Consider the following 17,767-nt stretch of genomic DNA (forward strand, 5'->3'; position numbering starts at 1 on the left):
TAGAAGATGCAAAATTGCTTGTATACCATATTTCAGAAACAGAATGAGGAAAACAAGGCTAATACAAATATATATATATATATATATGCAGTACATATTCATATATTTTTTATTTTTATATTTTTTAATATATACACTGGCGGCCAGCAGTTTGGAATAATGTACAGATTTTGCTCTTATGGAAAGATATTGGTACTTTTATTCACCAAAGTGTCATTCAATTGATCACAATGTATAGTCAGGACATTAATAACAAGAAAAATTACCATTACAATAAAAAATTAATAAATTCAGAACTTCTTAAACTACTTCAAAGTGTTCTCATCAAACAATCCTCCATGTGCAGCCATGACATATTTGCAGATCCTTGGCATTCTAGCTGTCAGTTTGTCCAGATACTCTGGTGATATTTCACCCCACGCTTCCTGTAGCACTTGCAATCGATGTGGCTGTCTTGTCGGGCACTTCTCACGCACCTTACAATCTAGATCCCACAAAAGCTCAGTCCATAACATTCTTTTCCAATTATCTGTTGTCCAATGTCTGTGATTCTTTGCCCACTATAATCTTTTCTTTTTAATTTTCTGTTTTAAAAGTGGCTTCTTTGCAATTCTTCCCATAACGCCTGCACTCCTGAGTCTTCTCTTTACTGTTATACATGAAACTGGTGTTGAGCAGGTAGAATTAAATGAAGCTGTAAGCTGAGGACATGTGAGGTGTCTATTTCTCGAACTAGAGACTCTGATGTACTTCTCCTCTTGTTTAGTTGTACATCTGGTCTTCCACATCTCTTTCTGTCCTTGTTAGAGCCAGTTGTCCTTTGTCTTTGAAGACTGTAGTGTACACCTTTGTATGAAATCTTAAATTTTTTGACAGTTTCAAGCATTGTATAGCCTTCTTGTAACTGTATTGTTTCCTCAAAACAATGATTGACTGATGAGTTTCTAAAGAAAGCTGTTTCCTTTTTGCCATTTTTTACCTAATATTGACCTTAAGACATGCCAGGCAACTCAAAAACAAGCATAAAGACAATGTCAAGCTTCATTTAATGAACCAAATAGCTTTCAACTGTGTTTGATATAATGGCAAGTGATTTTCAAGTACCAAATTAGCAATTTAGGATGATTACTCAAGGATACGTTGTTGGAGTAATGGCTTCTGGAAATGGGACCTGTCTAGATTTGATATAAAATGACTTTTTCAAATAGTGATGGTGATGTTTTTTTTTTTTTTTTTTACATCAGTAATGACCTGACTATACTTTGGTCAGTTGAATGCCACTTTGGTAACTTAAAGTACCAATTTCCTTCTGAAAGAGAAAAATCTGTACATTATTCCAAACCTTTGGCCACCAGTGTATGTATACAGTATATTTATTCACTAAACAGTTGTGCAACTTTTGCAGGGTGGTATTTCAGCACAAAACCTGTGTCATATTCACTAAACACCCACAATCCAGATTAACCAGATGATAAATTAACAAAAGCAGAGTATTTAAATGTACAAAACATTATCATTCTTTTCTGCTCAAATGCACACCTCCTTTAGTAAATTAGGTTCATTATGGTTTGTGCCTTATTCAGAAAAATCTGCGCGATTTGCCTGCCACAATCAACTTTGCACAATTACTGCCAATAGAAAGCAGCTGGTATACAGAATTTCATTAAAAAAAAAAGATATTTGTTTATATTTTCTACAGATTAAGTGGTAATTCAATGCACGTAGATGATCAGACGTTCAACATTTTAAAGTGCCGATTCAGGTAAAATACTGACTGCGATAGTACTCAGAACTGACCTGCAAGATTGGAAAATGCACGGTGTGATTTGCTTTCCACACAAAGGTTTTGCTCCGTTACCTGAATGCTATAGTGAATCGAGTGCTTAACGTGAACAGCATGCACAAAGAAACAACAATATCAACAGACGCAACTCATTCCAAGCGAACTCCAACCAGTGTGTCTTACACAAAAGTACTAATTTTTATCTTACTCTTTCTAACTCTTCTAGTGAAGTTCTTCGACACTGAGAGCACAATAGCATTTCCTGCACATAATTAGCAAGCTCAGCAAATGTCAAAACAATGACTACTTTTAGTTCAAACAACTTCAAAGAAGATGAATTGACATCCAAACACATTGACACCTCAGAGATACCTCACAACACTTCTACATTAAATGTAGTTTCTCTTTGTATTTCTGTAATATGCAAATAATCAACAATCGCAAGAAGACTGGCAACCATTTTCTGTCATATCCACACATACACAAACACACACATCCAGATAGAAGACAGCCTTTCATACTATAAACTCCAAAATCACTCTTACGTTATTTGCGGTGGGTTAGGTAAACAGACAAACACACAAACACTCTTGACAAGAAGTCTTACCTTGTCATCGATGTCACTCTCGCTGTCACACTGTAAGATAGTGAGAAGAGAAAGATATGAGAGAATTATTCATTCATTTTCCGACCTCATTATCAGTTCACATATGAATTTTAATGCTGCTCTTATTTCCGTTCTTTCTATCTTTCAGTTACACTTTTCATTGATGATAGGGGTAAAAAATTATGCATTTGAAAGAGTTTGCCAAGGTTCAGAAGCGAGACACCATAAAATTAAACTTTTCCATCGGTTTTTGGTAGTGGGTATGGCAGTCGAGCAACTCAATGAATGATAATATGGAAAGTTGTGGGAAAATATTTCATATATGGGCGAAGTTCCGGGCTGCTAGGAAGCCACAGAAAGCTTACCTGACCTTACCTTACACCCCCCCCCCCACACACACACACAATATAGAATATATATATAATAGCACAGCTATTTTAAAACTCAAAATATGTGAATTTCACATCTCAAACTTACTGTTTCACAAATGTACCTTATACTTTACAGTGCACTAAAGGCAGAAAAGTGTGGACAAATTTAGAGGCAAAAGCATGAAAAGTTTATTCAAAGCTTTACAAAAGTTATTTGAGCTGTAGTGCAGTGGTTAGCTCAGGTGCTCCTGACATCCTGAGGTGTGGTGCACATAAAGGTTTTGGGTGATCCAAGTTCAAGTTTAGCCTGTGATACATGCCATTCCCTCCCTCCCCAATAATTTCCTACCATATCAGTAAAACAAAGACATCTGGTCACTTAAAGGGATAGTTCACCCAAAAATTAAAATTCTCTCATCATTTCCTCACCCTCATGATAATAGAAAACTGAAAAAATATCTGGTGATCAGACTTTTGAAGCTCCAAAAATCACAGACAGTCAGCATAAACGTCATCCATCCGACTCCAGCGGTTAAATTAATGTCTTCTATAAACCATTGCTTCTGGTAAGCTTCATGAGAAGGAGGAGTTCACGTGGTCTCTTGTGTGACATTCACGTTGACATGTTACAGACGCAGTGGTGGAAAGAGTACTGATTTGTTTTACATAAGTAGAAGTACTGCTACTGAAGAAATAATTCACTTGAGTACAAGTAGAAGTACTTAGAAATATTATCATACTCATGTAAGAGTAAATAAGTAGTTTGCCAAAAAAAACTACTCAAGTCATTAAGTTACAAGTTACTTTATGCACATTATATTATATACAGTATTTACGCTTCAATTTTTAGAACACAAAAACATTTTTGTTCTTGAAAGAAATTGATGCTTCCTTTCACAAAAGATGCATTTAATTCATCAAAAATACTGCCAAAATCATTCATTGCAAATTATCATTTTTGTGTTAAATTCAATTGGTATTTATTCATTTTTTTGTTTACCCCTGATGGTAAACATATACTGTGTCACCTATTCCTTACAAAAGCATTCTTAAGTGCTAATATGATACTCAAGAAAATTTTCTTATTATTAGAATGATTGAAAATGGTTGCGTTACCATGTGGAAATCACAATACAGTGTTTTTTTCCACCCATTTTCTGAGGTATTGAGTTCTTAAAAGTTGCTTTACACTTGCAAGTAAAATTTTGGTTTTAAAAATAGACTAAAAGAAATGCATTATTCCTGAAATTCTATATTATCCTAAATTCTATTGTTTTAGAGAGATGAAGGTATTCCATGCATTACTGTTCTGAAAAAGAGTCTCTAACCAGGATAGAGAGGGAAGTGGACGGCCCAACAAGATGCACAACAAAAAAGACAAGTAAATCACAGTCTCTAGTTTGAGAAACAGACTCCTCACATGTCCTAAACTAGCAGTTTCTAAATACCAAAGACCTGCATTGCTGCAAGAAAATTAACAATACAACATTTATTTAAATAGAAATAACCATTTGTAACATTTTAATTGTCTCTAAATCGTCTCTAAACTACATAATGTGCCTTGTGACTGAAACAGGTTCCTATTCCAGGTTTATTCTCATTCACATATGTCCAAGTATTTTGGCTATTAAGTTCTAATTTTGAGGATATTTCTATTAATTTCTGTGGCATTTGTGCTCCGAGTCCCGTTTAATTTCCGGCACTATTGTCGTATCTTTCTACGGTATTGAAAAAAGTGTGTTTTAGATTTACAATAGCAAGTAAACAAGATATCCACACATATATGTCAAACTACATTGTGTTAATGTTTGACACAGTTAAAACATCGCCAACCTTAAAAACAAGTGAATCCGATCAGCGGTTAAATGTGTTTAGACTGTACCCTCGTACCTGAATGAACGGCTCCTTTCCAGAATAAAATGAAATATGCAGAAAATTACCGTATTACAGTTCTTGTATAGTGACAGGGCAGAACGTTTTGGAGAAGCTAGAGAAGAGAGGACACCAGCGGCAGTTTATGAGAGCTGCTCTTCCCTACAAGCTTCCGTCATGCAGTGCACAGCGCTTTTTAGTTTATAAAAAGATTTAGCGCTTATAACGTTCCTCTTTTTCATCTTCCCAAAAATTCAGAAATATTATGTAGATTTTTGTACTTTGTAATTGTGGTGAAAAATAATTGTTGTGAAGTTGAATACTTAATTTTTAATCAACTCAAGTAAAAGTACTATTATTTATTTATACTTAAAGTTGGAAAATGTACTCAAGTACTGTAACGAGAGTAGTTGTAATTCGTTAATATCCACCTACGTACGGACGTAATCTCACGTTCTTCTCTCAGTTAAGACATCCAAGTTAAGACCACAAATGCACCATAGTGACTAAAGAAACAAATACAAATATAGATTTAAAACAAAACCAATGAAGCTTCTGTACAGCGTTCCTCCTACTCAGTTGTAAATAGTGCTACTCTTCCAGGAGTGGCGCACGTGCATCAGTCCTCAATTGTCTCACACGCCAACGCAATTACGTCATGTGTGCATATCGCTGCTGACTGGAAGAGAGGATTTAGAGTTAAAAAGTACTTAAATATGGATCTTTTTTATACCAAAAGGAATTGTGTCACTTTAGAAGACATTAATTTAACTGCTGGAGTCATATGGATGACATTTATGCTGACTATCTGTTGTTTTTGGAGCTTCAGAAGTCAGATGACCATCCACTTGCGTTTTAAGGACCTACTGAGCTGAGACATTTTTGTTCAAATGTGTTCAGCTGAAGAAAGGGTGAGTAAATAATGAGATAATTTTCATTTTTGGGTGAACTATCCCTTTAAATGCATCTCCTGTGATCACTTGTGTTCCGAATTCGAGGGGGTCTCTATTTTATGACAACATACATCAAATACTATGCAAGTTTGCTACGATCCAATCAATTCCTGCTGTGTAAAATCAAATCCTGCCCAACATTTTTTTCTTATTGAAAACCCTTTTAACTTTTATGTCAGATTTCAAAAGTTGTACAAGTTGACATATAAAGTGGCAATGTGGCGTAGCAATTAGTGCAAATGATCCGGCCACGTTGAGGCATGGTGCTTACGTGGATGACTCTGGTTCGAGTCTCGCCTATGATGCGCCACGATCCCATTTCCCTCAATGATTACTTGCTGATCTCTACTATCTCTGTCAAATAAATAAAAGTCCAAAAAAGTGCATTTATAGCTTCATGAAAGACTTTGCTCGAGTTTGTGCCGAAAGTCTTTCATCTGACAGTGACGTCACAAAATAAATAAACATTAAGTATGTTAGAGCCAGCTGGCAATCCATTAGCACCCGTGTGCAGGGTCACTGCACCCAAGAAATGTTCTACCAAAGAAACACCACACTATTAGTCCATCCAAACTTTAATCTGATGTGCTGCAAAACTAGCTAAGAGAAAGGTGAAGGGTGCAGGTAAGAGGGTTTTATGAAGGACTAAATCTAATTGACAGGGGACAGTGGAGCGCAGAAAATGGCGAGTAATACAAACTTTAAAATGCCTAAAAAAATCAAATTAGGATACACTGTCTCCCTCTCTGCCTGTTACAAAATACACTCTACAACACTTAGCGGGCGCTGGAGTGCCGTATTCTTCCATAAATATTTCATGCCAGGCCATTAGCGCACACTCTTGCGCTTCTAGCATTTCATTTGTACATGTGCAGGACATTTCGGGTCTCGCAGCACAAATGGACTGCAATTACGCGTATGCAAATTAGCAATTACAATCCATTTGCACTTTAAGGAGTGATCACAACCACTCACTTTTGTTTTCTTAATGAGGTTCAGAGGTTCGTCCTTTTTTTCTCCTAAAAATGTTCTATTCGTCTTTCTTTAGTCTCAATTTAGAGTACGACTGCTGTTTATGCCTGAGTGCGAGTGCTACATTTTTTAATTCCGTCATCATTTACTCATGTTGCTCTTTGATCATTTAACTTTCAGTGTATGGAAAACAGATGCAATAAAAGTGAAATGTGACTGAGGCTAGCATCTCGTTTTGTATTCCACAGCAAAAACATACAGGTTTGGAACAACATGATGGTGAGTAAATGATGACCATTTTCATTTTTGGGCAAACTTTCCAAAACTTTCCAACTTGCTGGTCATACTTCAGTTAGATTTGACGTGAACAAAAATAAGTCTCTGAGAAAAAAAAAAAAGTACAGTCCTTTCAATGTGTCACACTGTTGTGTATGTCGGTATTAATCATTCAGCTGACAAAACATTTCCACAAATTTCTCATCAGTTGAACTATATTTAACCCAGGTACACATTAGTACTACAGACTGAACGGACTGCACTTCTATGCCTCATAGCTTTGTTATTATTTGCATCACATGAAATATGGCATCTACTCTATACAGAAGCTTATGGAGCTAATAAGACAAATCAACTTGGCCTCCTAATCTGCCTGTTGAGAGTTTCTGCAGTACAGTTCAACACACATTTATTTTTACATATTAGGGCCCAAAAAAATATTTAGCAATAGGGCTGTGCAGTAAGTAGATTTTGCTACACTGTTTGGCACATAGAGGCTAGGAGAGTTTATTGATTAATTTGAAATTACGTTGACACATTTTATTTATTCATATATATATATATATATATATATATATACAATCTATTATAAAACAATAATAACAGGTCCTATTCAAACAGTAGTCTCATAAGAAGACTTTTTGTTGCTTAATTTATTTGAGTGTGTGCCACACACACAAAGGCTATGCTAAAACATAAAACCTCCTACACAGGGTTAACTGCATACTTTCCTACAGCCAGCATGAAAATAAAAAATAGACAAAAGCTAAAGCCAGGGACAGAGACAAACTCTCAGAGTAGTCTTAAAGGGACAGTTCACCCAAAGACATATGGGTCTGGAATGACACGAGGATGCATAAATTATTAATTTAAATGTTTGGGTGAACTATCCCTTTAAATTCATAATCCTGCATTCATTCTGAAATTCAGCACAGTTTAGCAGCCTCCCTTTGTGTATATACTGTAGATCAGTAATGCACATTTGTGTGAGTCTGTACTGCAGATTAGAGGGTCCACATTCATTGACTTACCACCCTCTCCTCATCACAAGTAATTCACTGTAGTTCCAAGGCATTAGCACAAACAAAATGGCTTAGCCAATTGTCAATAATTTTCTTATTCAGGTGGGATTTTCCAGTTAGGCGATGTGGATGATAAACAGTTCAAAGCAAACAGGCCTGTCAATGACTCAAGCACACTATATAGCCACATCTCTTTGTTGTAGTAAGTCAAGTAAATGCAACAAAGGGCATGCTGTGGTTGTATACAGTATCTAGAATAAGGCGCATTTCAACGTCCAACCCTGAATGTAATGTTTGCTGATAAGAATGCATATGGAGAAAAAAAAATCTTTGTATTAGTGCACTTTTATGTGGGTGTGCATATGCGTGCCGTGCACTTTGATCACACAGAACTCAGGCACATATACATCCTGTGCGGCAAAAAGAGGTGAAACTGAACCCAAAAGAGGGCAAGAATGGAAAAGGCAGACCTTATAATACACAATGATGCACTTGTGACTAAAACAGCTAGATTGTAAGTATGAAAAGAACAAATACAATCACAAACATGAAGATATGAATTCAATTCATTGGTCAGAATAAAATGCACATGTATTTACAAATCAATGAAATTAAGTTGCATTTGGAGCGAAAAAAATGTATGCAATGGGGGCACTGAGGGATAAAAAATACATATACTATAAAGGAATCTATGGTAACAGCTAGGGGAGGGGGAAAAATGTATTCACATATGAATCACGATTCTATATTCTACCGATTCTAATCGATTTTCTACATGTTAGTTAATAACGTGATGTTGTCGGAATAAAAAAGGCGGAAGTCAAATGCGAGAGCAGTGCAGCACCCGGTTATTTTAGAGAGCGCACGCCTCACGCAGAGAGCAGAAAGTGCAGCAGCAGTGGAGTACCAGCGAGCAGTGGTGGAGGAAATACAAATATATCCTGTCCCATTTTCAGCGAGGGCAAGCGTTTGGACAAACGTTGGATTTGATCATCTCCATTGGAAGGAGCTTGACAAGACTTATGCAATATGCAAGCTTTGTAAAGCGAAGGTGAAGTATGCTGGGAATACTACAAACATGAGGCTCACATCGAACGCTATCATCCAGAGATGAAAGTCGTGGAATAAAAACCTCCAGTAACAAACATTCCGGTCAGCCAACGCACCAATTTTCTAAACTTCCAGCCAACTCTGAATGAGCGAAGATAATAACTCAGTCCATAGCTTATATCATTTCAAAAGATCTGTGCCCCTACAGCATCATTGATTAAGCAGTCAGCTTAAATGGCATTTGTTTCATAATATTGAGTTGATTAAACTGGGAAGAAAAAGAAAATAAATTTCAAGTTTTACATTTTATTTAGTTGGATTTTGTTTTCTTCGAGACCTATTAAATTGTCTACCACAGTCAAATAGGAAAAGTAGCACAAAACAGCAATCTAGAATAAAATGTATGCATACAGTATATCAAATCGAAATTAGACTCAAAATCAAGAATCAATTTTGAATCGAATCGTGACCCCAAGAATCGAATTGAATCGTGAGACTCCAAATGATTCCCACCCTTAGCATGGATTAAAAGCATGGATTTTTGGACAATACAATGTTGGTAATAACATGGCATTATAAAATGTTGCATTATGTTTACGTGGGATATTACAGTGTCTCACGTCATCACCTGTGAAGATGGTTTTGACATTTAAACAGCTTTCTTCACATTTGGTGTGCATGCTTTATTTACAGAGTCCCTCAAGAAAGCTGCAGCACGTCTGCCTGTGTGTGCTTGAGCGAGCGAGTGTGATTTATTCACAGCAAGACTCGCTCTGGACCCCGTAGCTTCGGATTTGGCCTGCCGACGGGCTCATATATTTCAGCAGAAATGGAAATGGGAGGAGGGGGTTGACTGTCTAATATTTCAGAACATTTTCCTGGCAGCTTTTTAATAGACATGAACACCAAGGGGGGGAAGACAATAAGCGTTGTGCATCCCGCAGCACATTAAAACCGACTGCCCAAATCAATAACACAGTTGCACCTGTCACATGCTGAGGAGATTGGGAATGAATTGGCCTAGGAGGTGGAGTAAAAAACTAGACTGACGACAGCCATGCTGGCTCAACATCAGCATCTGCCTGGGGATGTCTGGATGAATACTGATTCCAGCAGTACAGGATGCCAGAGAGACCAAAAATATGCAAAACCAGATCTCAGCGCCTTCCATGAATACATTTTGCCGTCAGCACCATGGCAACAGAACAACAGTGTCAGCACGTGTAATAATAATGGGGCCTGTCTGGTGCTAATCTGAAACAACAATAATCATCTTATGATCCGTATTACGATGAAAATAACACTGTAAGCAGTTTGTGAATAAACTCGTTTGTCTTTAGTATCTTAAGTCTGGGATTTTCCTCAAGTTATTTATTTATTTACATGCTGCAGCGGGAGAGGACATTTTGTACTACAAATGTTTAAAAATAGCCTATTAGTTATAAACAGTGTCCAAAATTAACACTCACCAAGTGCCAAATGAGAGCAAAATTGGCTTTGGCGAGTAAAAGAATACCCTATGTGACCCTCTGATATATGTGATGTGCACAATCCAAATCGAAGACTGTCCCAACTTGCACATCTTCTATCAGATTTTACCTCAGTGGAAAATTTAGAGACAGACTCTTATATGATGCGGCAAGTGCCACTATTAATTAATTCACCTGCCACTGGCAAGAATGGCAAAAAGTACATTTTGGACCCTGCTTATCGCACCTATGTTCAATTCACAAATGAGTCAATCTTTTGAACTGGTACTTTTTAATGATTCATTAAAAACTTCATAGTGTTTGTAAATCACTCTAAAGTATAACTCTGATAGAAAAAGAGAGGTCAGTGACATACTGGGACCATATGTATACAACAAAACATTTGATGCATTCTATGAACAGCAGTATTAACCAAAATGTAGCAATTCACTACAAAAAAATAAATGATTACTTCAGAACACAAATGAAGAATATTTCAGTTCTGACACCTTTCTATCATGGCCAGCATTAAGTTTTTCAGCAATATGTACTACAGTAGCTCTTCTGTGGCATTGGATGGGCTAGCCTTTGCTCCCTACACACATCAATGAGTTTTGGGCGCCCATGATCCTGACGCCGGTTCACCAGTTGTCCTTCCTTGGATCACTTTTAGTGGGTACTAACCACTGCATATTGGGAACACCCCACAAGACCTGCTGTTTTGGAGATGCTCTGACCCAGTCGTCTTGCCACCACAATTTGGCCCTTGTCAAAGTCACTCAGATCCTTACGCTTGCCCATTTTTCCTGCTTTGAAGTCATGCAATTCAATAACTGTCTGTTCAGTTGCTGCCTAATATATCCCACCCCTTGACAGGTGCCATTGTAGTGAGATAATAAATGTTACTCACCTGTCAGGGGTTTTTAATATTGTGGCTGATCAGTGAGCAGCCATATTCTAAAGCACAATGCATCAAAAAAATAATTAACAATTTAAGTGTATTTTGTGAAATGTCAACATGCCAAGAAAGAAGACATGATCTGTTCTGCTGTCATTGTCAAATAAAGTCATCATGACACACTGGCCAACATGCTCACACATTACCCTCAAAGTAAGACAGATATGTCCAAAATATGTAAATTCTGGCTCTGAACGTGCTTCAATGATAAATCATTCTTATCTCTGATTACCCCCTTATATTTAGGCTAGTTACACAAATCATTAGTAATTAAGCATTTGGGAGAAGATGTCTCTTGTATTTTTTTTGCAGGATAAATCTTTTTATTTTTTCTGTTTGTGAGCAAACACAGTATCTCTCTTGAGCTCTTCAAACAGGTTTTTCACTCGACACCCGTTGACTCGTGCAGTGGCAGTGATTAACAGGCTTGTATGAAAGTCTCACACTGTGTCTCATTTTGAATGCTGCATCCTCCGGAGGTCACATTTGTCGGCCACATTCGTCATTGAGGACGTATCATTTCAGAAAAGCAAGTAGGACACTCTGAATGCAGCCTTCGAATGCGACTTTGTTTCATGGGAATTCGGAGGATGCATGAGGTGCATCTTTCGTGGGCAGTCACAATCCACAATTCTTTGCTTTAACGGAAATGAACATAATTTGAGTAAAAAAAACTCATCTAATGTTAATTCCCAAACTGAAGTACCTCAGTAGATGGGTGCAGAGTATACACTTGTGATGCTAAAACAGCACCAACCCGAATCTCATAATAGCATACTGAGATGCTATTCTTCTCACCACCATTGTACAGAGTGGGTATCTGAGTTACAGTAGACTTTGTCAGTTCGACCAGTCTGGCCACTCTCATCAACAAGGCGTTTCCATCTGCAGAACTGCCGCTCACTGGATGTTTTTTGTTTTTGGCACCATTCTGAGTAAATTCTATAGACTGTTGTGCGTGAAAATCTCAGGAGATGAGCGGTTACAGAAATACTCAAACCAGCCCATTTGGCACCAACAATCATGTCATGATTGTTGCCCATCATGCCAAGCCCTAGCCCTCACCCTCCAATCCAACAGGTCTCAGACATGCTCAACGGGGTTGAGATCCGGGTTCTTTGCGGCCCATGGCAGAACACTGACATTCCTGTCTTGCAGGAAATTCAGCACAGAACGGGTAGTATGGTTGTTGGCATTGTCATGCTGGAGGGTCTAGTCAGGATGAGCCTGCAAAAAAGGGTGGGAGGAGGATGTCTTCCCTGTAATGCACAACGTTGAGATTACCTGCAATGACAACAAGCTCAGTCCGATGATGCTGTGACACACCACCCCAGACCATGATGTACCCCCCACCTCCAAATCAATCCCGCTCCAGAGTACAGGCCTCGGTGTAACACTCATTCCTTTGCTGCAGGAGGGACTGGTGCACTTCACAAAATAGGTGGCATCATGACGAAGGAAAGTTATATGGATATATTGAAGCAACATCAAGACATCAGCCATGAAGTTAAAGCTTGGCCGTAAATGGACAAAGACCCTAAGCATACCTCCAAAGTTGTGGAAAAATGGCTTAAGAACAAAAAAGCCAAGGTATTGGGGTGGCCTTCACAAAGCCCTGACCTCAATCTGATAGAAAATTTGTGGGCAGAACTGAAAAAGCGTGTGCGAGCAAGGAGGCCTTCAAACCTGACTCGGTTACACCAGTTCTGTCTGGAGCAATGGGCAAAAATTCCAGCAACTTATTATGAGAACCTTGTGGAAGGCTACCCAATACATCTGACCCAAGTTAAACAATTTAAAGGCAATGCTCCAAATACTAACAAAGTGTATGTAAACGTCTTACCCACTGGTAATGTGATGAAAGAAATTAAAGCTGAAATAAATAATCTGCTGATATTTACAAGAAAGAAAAGTAAGTTCTTTGGATAAAATATAAGTTCATAAGAATGTTCTCAAGTACAAGTCTCATTAGAAATAGGATTTCTTGCATTCTTAAGAATTAACTAAGCAACTGAAAATTTAACAGTAATTTCATAGCCTAGTTGTTTATTTTTTTTAACAATCAAATCAAACCCTGATGGGTAAAATCAAGTCCCATCCTATACAATGGTTCTTTAAAGCACCGGTAGTTTAGTTTTTTTTTTTTTAAACATTGCTAAAAACAGTTCTTTATTTTAAGAGTGTACATGTACATTATTTATCATTGATTATTATGTTTCACTTGAGAATCACATTATGGAAGTTTAATGTGTCGTGGATGCCATTTCATAGTTTCAAAAGCTATCTACTAAAGAGTGGAATGTTTTGGCTGTAACAACTGTCTAACGTATTTTCAAATAGTTGTGTAACCGAGCCAAACAATGCCTCTGTTGATCTCAGCAGCCAGCCCGTGAGAACAGTCTGGAGACTTCTAACATAATTTTGGCTACATGTGATGCCGACTGGAAATCTCACAGGAGTGTTTGAGAGTATTTACTTATATGAAGACATGCACACGGCAGCAGCAAAACCAACTGAGACGAACAAAAGTACAGCTGCAGGACAGTATAAATAACAAAATGGCTTCATCAGAAGTCCTGACCTAAAAACAAATTAGATGTTTTGCCAGGACCTCAAAAGAGTGATTCACACTAGAAATCCCAAAAATATTACTGAACGGATTACTGATCAAAATTTCCCCTGACCGTTGTGATGGTCTGATTCTCATTTACAGGAAACACTTAGTAAAGCTTATTGCTGCCAAAAGAGTGTTAACCAGTTATCGAATCCAATGGTTACAAAAACGTTTTTAATTCTGCACTATGAATGTGTTGAATAACTCTCTGTGTTACAAAGAATGTCTATTGTTGTGACATGGCTGGAAATAAGAAATTCCATGACATAAAGTTGTGTTGTGGTGTGTCATGTCTTCAATCTAAAATGATTTTGAACAGCATTTTTTTCTAATTATTATGCAAGCGACTTTTATTACCTCATTGATTGAGGGACTTTTGAAAAGTTGTACTTGCTGATATAAGAAAAAAAAGTTGTATTTCAACTGCCCTTTCGTGGCAAAATAATGCCGAAATCCAGGGAAATCCAAAGGGTATCCTTTTTCCTGCAACCTTAATACACAAACATGCACACACTAGGCTGTAGGAATTTAACTGAGGGTGCTGGAAAAATTAGGCAGGGAAGGAAGGAAATGGGATGTTGACTTGAACTGGCCTCCAGGGTGTCAAAGAGCCTCTCCCACTGCAGTCTGAAAATGTGTGTGTGTGTGTGTGTGTCTGACAGTTTGATCGAGTGAGCGGAGGTCTCCCCATGGCCTGCGTGTAGCGCACCAAAGAACAGATTGAGCCTACGGGCATTTCCTCTTCTTCAATCTCTCTCTCTTAGCTAGTTCTCTCTCTCTCTTCTGTGTCCTTGTGTGGGCTGCGAAACACAGCGAATAAAGCGAGGATGGATGGATCGCAGACTAGACAAGGAGAGAGAGAGAGAGAGAGAGAGAGAAAGAGAGAGAAAAGCAATGCTATCTGGACCTACAGTAAACAGACACTGGCAGAATACCTGTACACAAAGAAAGATACAAATCGGAGAGCCTCAGCAGACACAACCTTGCTATAGAATCGACTACACCACTAAACTTATGTTTATCATTAACACAAGGTGGTCTGGTTCATCGCCTTTAGTTTATCTTCCTAAACTACTTGTTTAATTAATTGACATATACTGTAAGAGGTCATTGTATTATAAAAACATACTGTAAGTTTCGAAACTCAAAACTTCCTCCTAACTGCATAAAGAGCATTTGTTGTAACCAAACTTCAAAAACGACTCGTTCTCTACTTCCTCCACATTGTGCTAGACATTTGCATCTGACCGCCTCCACAACAACACATCAACACCTACTTTACCTTACCACCAAAGCCCTTCTGATAGGGAAGTCTAAAAGGTTAGCATAGATTAGCATAACGCTGCCATTCCATATATGCTCTATGGGTGGTACACTGGCAAGGAGACACAAAGCTTTTCATTTTGAATGGATTTCTATGGAGGAGATGCTTCACAATGCTGAATAAACTGCTTTGTGAGGAAGCAGTTCATCATTTATCGAATTAACTGCCTGTCCGCTAATCTTCAACATGTTTTACACTAAACAATCCTTTTAGAGAGAACTATGTGTGGAGTTTACTATTAGTGTGGTGGGCAGTGTGATGGCAAGAGCAGAGAGCCAATCATAACTTTGTGCGTTAACTGTCAAGTCTTAAAGGAAAACTAGCACCAAAACCGAGCGTTTCTGACAGAGGGTCAGAATGAGGATGGAAAATGATCATGTTTTACAAATATATGAATGTTTCTTGTCCAAAAAAACTTTACTCATATTATAAGTGAACCTCAAAGACCATATTAAAATAATAAAAAAGGCATGTCATGACCGTTTTAATTTATTATCTCTTTAATTTATTAATGATTATTTTCTCAGTTTAATCTGCACCGTTACTTTTGATTTGATTTTTATTTTACACCACTGTAAAACAGTTAAACGATGGGCAAGGAGGAGGCGAGAACCGGCTTGACAATATAAATCATAGTTTAATGGAAAACTTAAAAAACAACACAAACACACATGACAGACATGTCCGTGTCTCACAAACAAGACAAACAATCTCTCTCTCCCGCACAGCCCTCTGCAGTCAGCCTTTAAACCTCACGGAGGCATAATTAGCCTAATACGGGACCGGGTGTGTAGGATCACGACCCGGCCCCGCCCTCCGCCATGCCACAACCACATTTAATTTTATTTTGTTCATATTTTTAATATCGCATTTTTATTTTAACTTATTGTTTTTGTTTTACACGTATTGTGCGGTTTCTCATTGTATGCTGCAAATGTCTTTGCAATACAAATACACAATTTTTGTTATATCCATTGAGCTCAATAAAATAAAATAAAAAAATGAGAAAGAGAGAGAGACAAACTCGCAGACAAGTTGTTGGCCCACTTTGTTCTGTCACTCCTGTGTGTGTTAGTGTGTGTGTGTGTGTATCAGTTCCTAAGGGGCTGGAGCTCTGATTTCTTGGGGCAGTCACCCGTTTCATGCCTGACTTGTCATTCAACCACAGAACACTTCATACTGGGCGACAAAGACTGAAGGGGGACGGCTATTTCTCTCTCTCTCTCCCTGTCTTCCCACAGAGATGATCAAATGGCATGTGAGACAGGCCAAAGAATGACCAATGAGAGTCCTGTGGTTAAGTATGCACCCGGATCTCCTCTTTCCTCTGAAATGAATGTGGTGAGAGACAGTGGTTCTTGACTCAGTTGTGGGAATCCATACAGTATTATGGCCTCAATCAAAGATGTGCCAAGTCATTTTGGGCATGATAAATATCTGGCTCTTGCATTTCCAGTAACATGATCGGTGTACATAATACCTTGTATAAGCACATGTTCTTGCACTCTTTCAAATGTTTGGCTATAATAAGTAAATCACTGGTGAGTATAAAAAGATGACAACATGACAGTAGAGAGTTATGAGTCATGATTTCAGGGAAAAAAAAGGAGCGAACTTCATCGCCGTCTACTGTCTACATAGGCAGCTATCTTCTGGAGCAGCAACCAGACCAAAATGTAACCTCATACGTGACTGATTTGAAATGGTCTTCATAAGCAGGAACTCCACAAAAATTCCACAAAATGCCACAATAATTGTCAAGCACTAAAGTGTGCAGCTAAGCTAATGGCATGATCCTCTTAAAAGCACCAAAAATACATAGCGCACACTTATATGTAAAAGATAATCTAAAGTCTTCACAAAATCAATCCCAACAGGGGGGTCGAGAGGACGCAGAGCAGAAGGGTCTTTTATCGCCCTGAAGGGGTTTATTTGACAATAATGATGGTTGACCAGGGCTGGACTGGGAAGAGAAATCGGCCCCAGATTTTACATGGCAAAAAGTTGTTGTGGGAGGTTCTGCATATCACGGTGCCGTTTGGATGTCCATTCTGCATAACGCGGTGGCTCATTTTAGCTTATCGCGGCCCATTCGGCCCGTTTCGTGGCCGACCCACTGGCCCGCTCGGTTCTCCCGATGGCCAGCCCGCCCCTGATCGGCCCCAAACTGCGTCGGCCCACAGGGAAAATGCCCGGTATGCCAGATTACCAGTCCAGCCCTGTGGTTTACTATAGACTATTGCACTTATTATGTGGCTACTTCCAAAATAAATAAAGGGTCATGAAATATTGATTTCAGATAAAATTACGTTACTACACGAGAAGAAAGAAACCACGGAGTCTCCAGAAACAGCTGAATTCAACCTCCGGTTTGCTCTGGGGTTCTGTTTGCATTAAAACTACAAATATGATCGTCTGACGGTTTATTATCTAGTTTATTTCATGACTACTTGCCATATAAGTAAGTAAATGGACATGAAACGAGACGAGAAGTAG

General features: G+C 38.3%; 1 protein-coding gene across 3 annotated transcripts in view; it reads right to left on the reverse strand.

Moving 5' to 3' along the window:
• Window positions 1-17,767, reverse strand: part of fbrsl1 (fibrosin-like 1) — a 268,766-nt gene that overhangs the window by 147,855 nt on the left and 103,144 nt on the right. For all 3 annotated transcript variants that reach the window (XM_052116960.1, XM_052116968.1, XM_052116978.1), the window contains exon 3: window positions 2,391-2,420. The gene's annotated coding sequence lies outside the window, so the exon portion shown is untranslated. The remainder of the gene's footprint in view (window positions 1-2,390; window positions 2,421-17,767) is intronic.

The sequence above is a fragment of the Xyrauchen texanus genome, chromosome 4 (genome assembly GCF_025860055.1).
Source record: "Xyrauchen texanus isolate HMW12.3.18 chromosome 4, RBS_HiC_50CHRs, whole genome shotgun sequence".
In the NCBI taxonomy this organism is placed as follows: Eukaryota; Metazoa; Chordata; class Actinopteri; order Cypriniformes; family Catostomidae; genus Xyrauchen; species Xyrauchen texanus.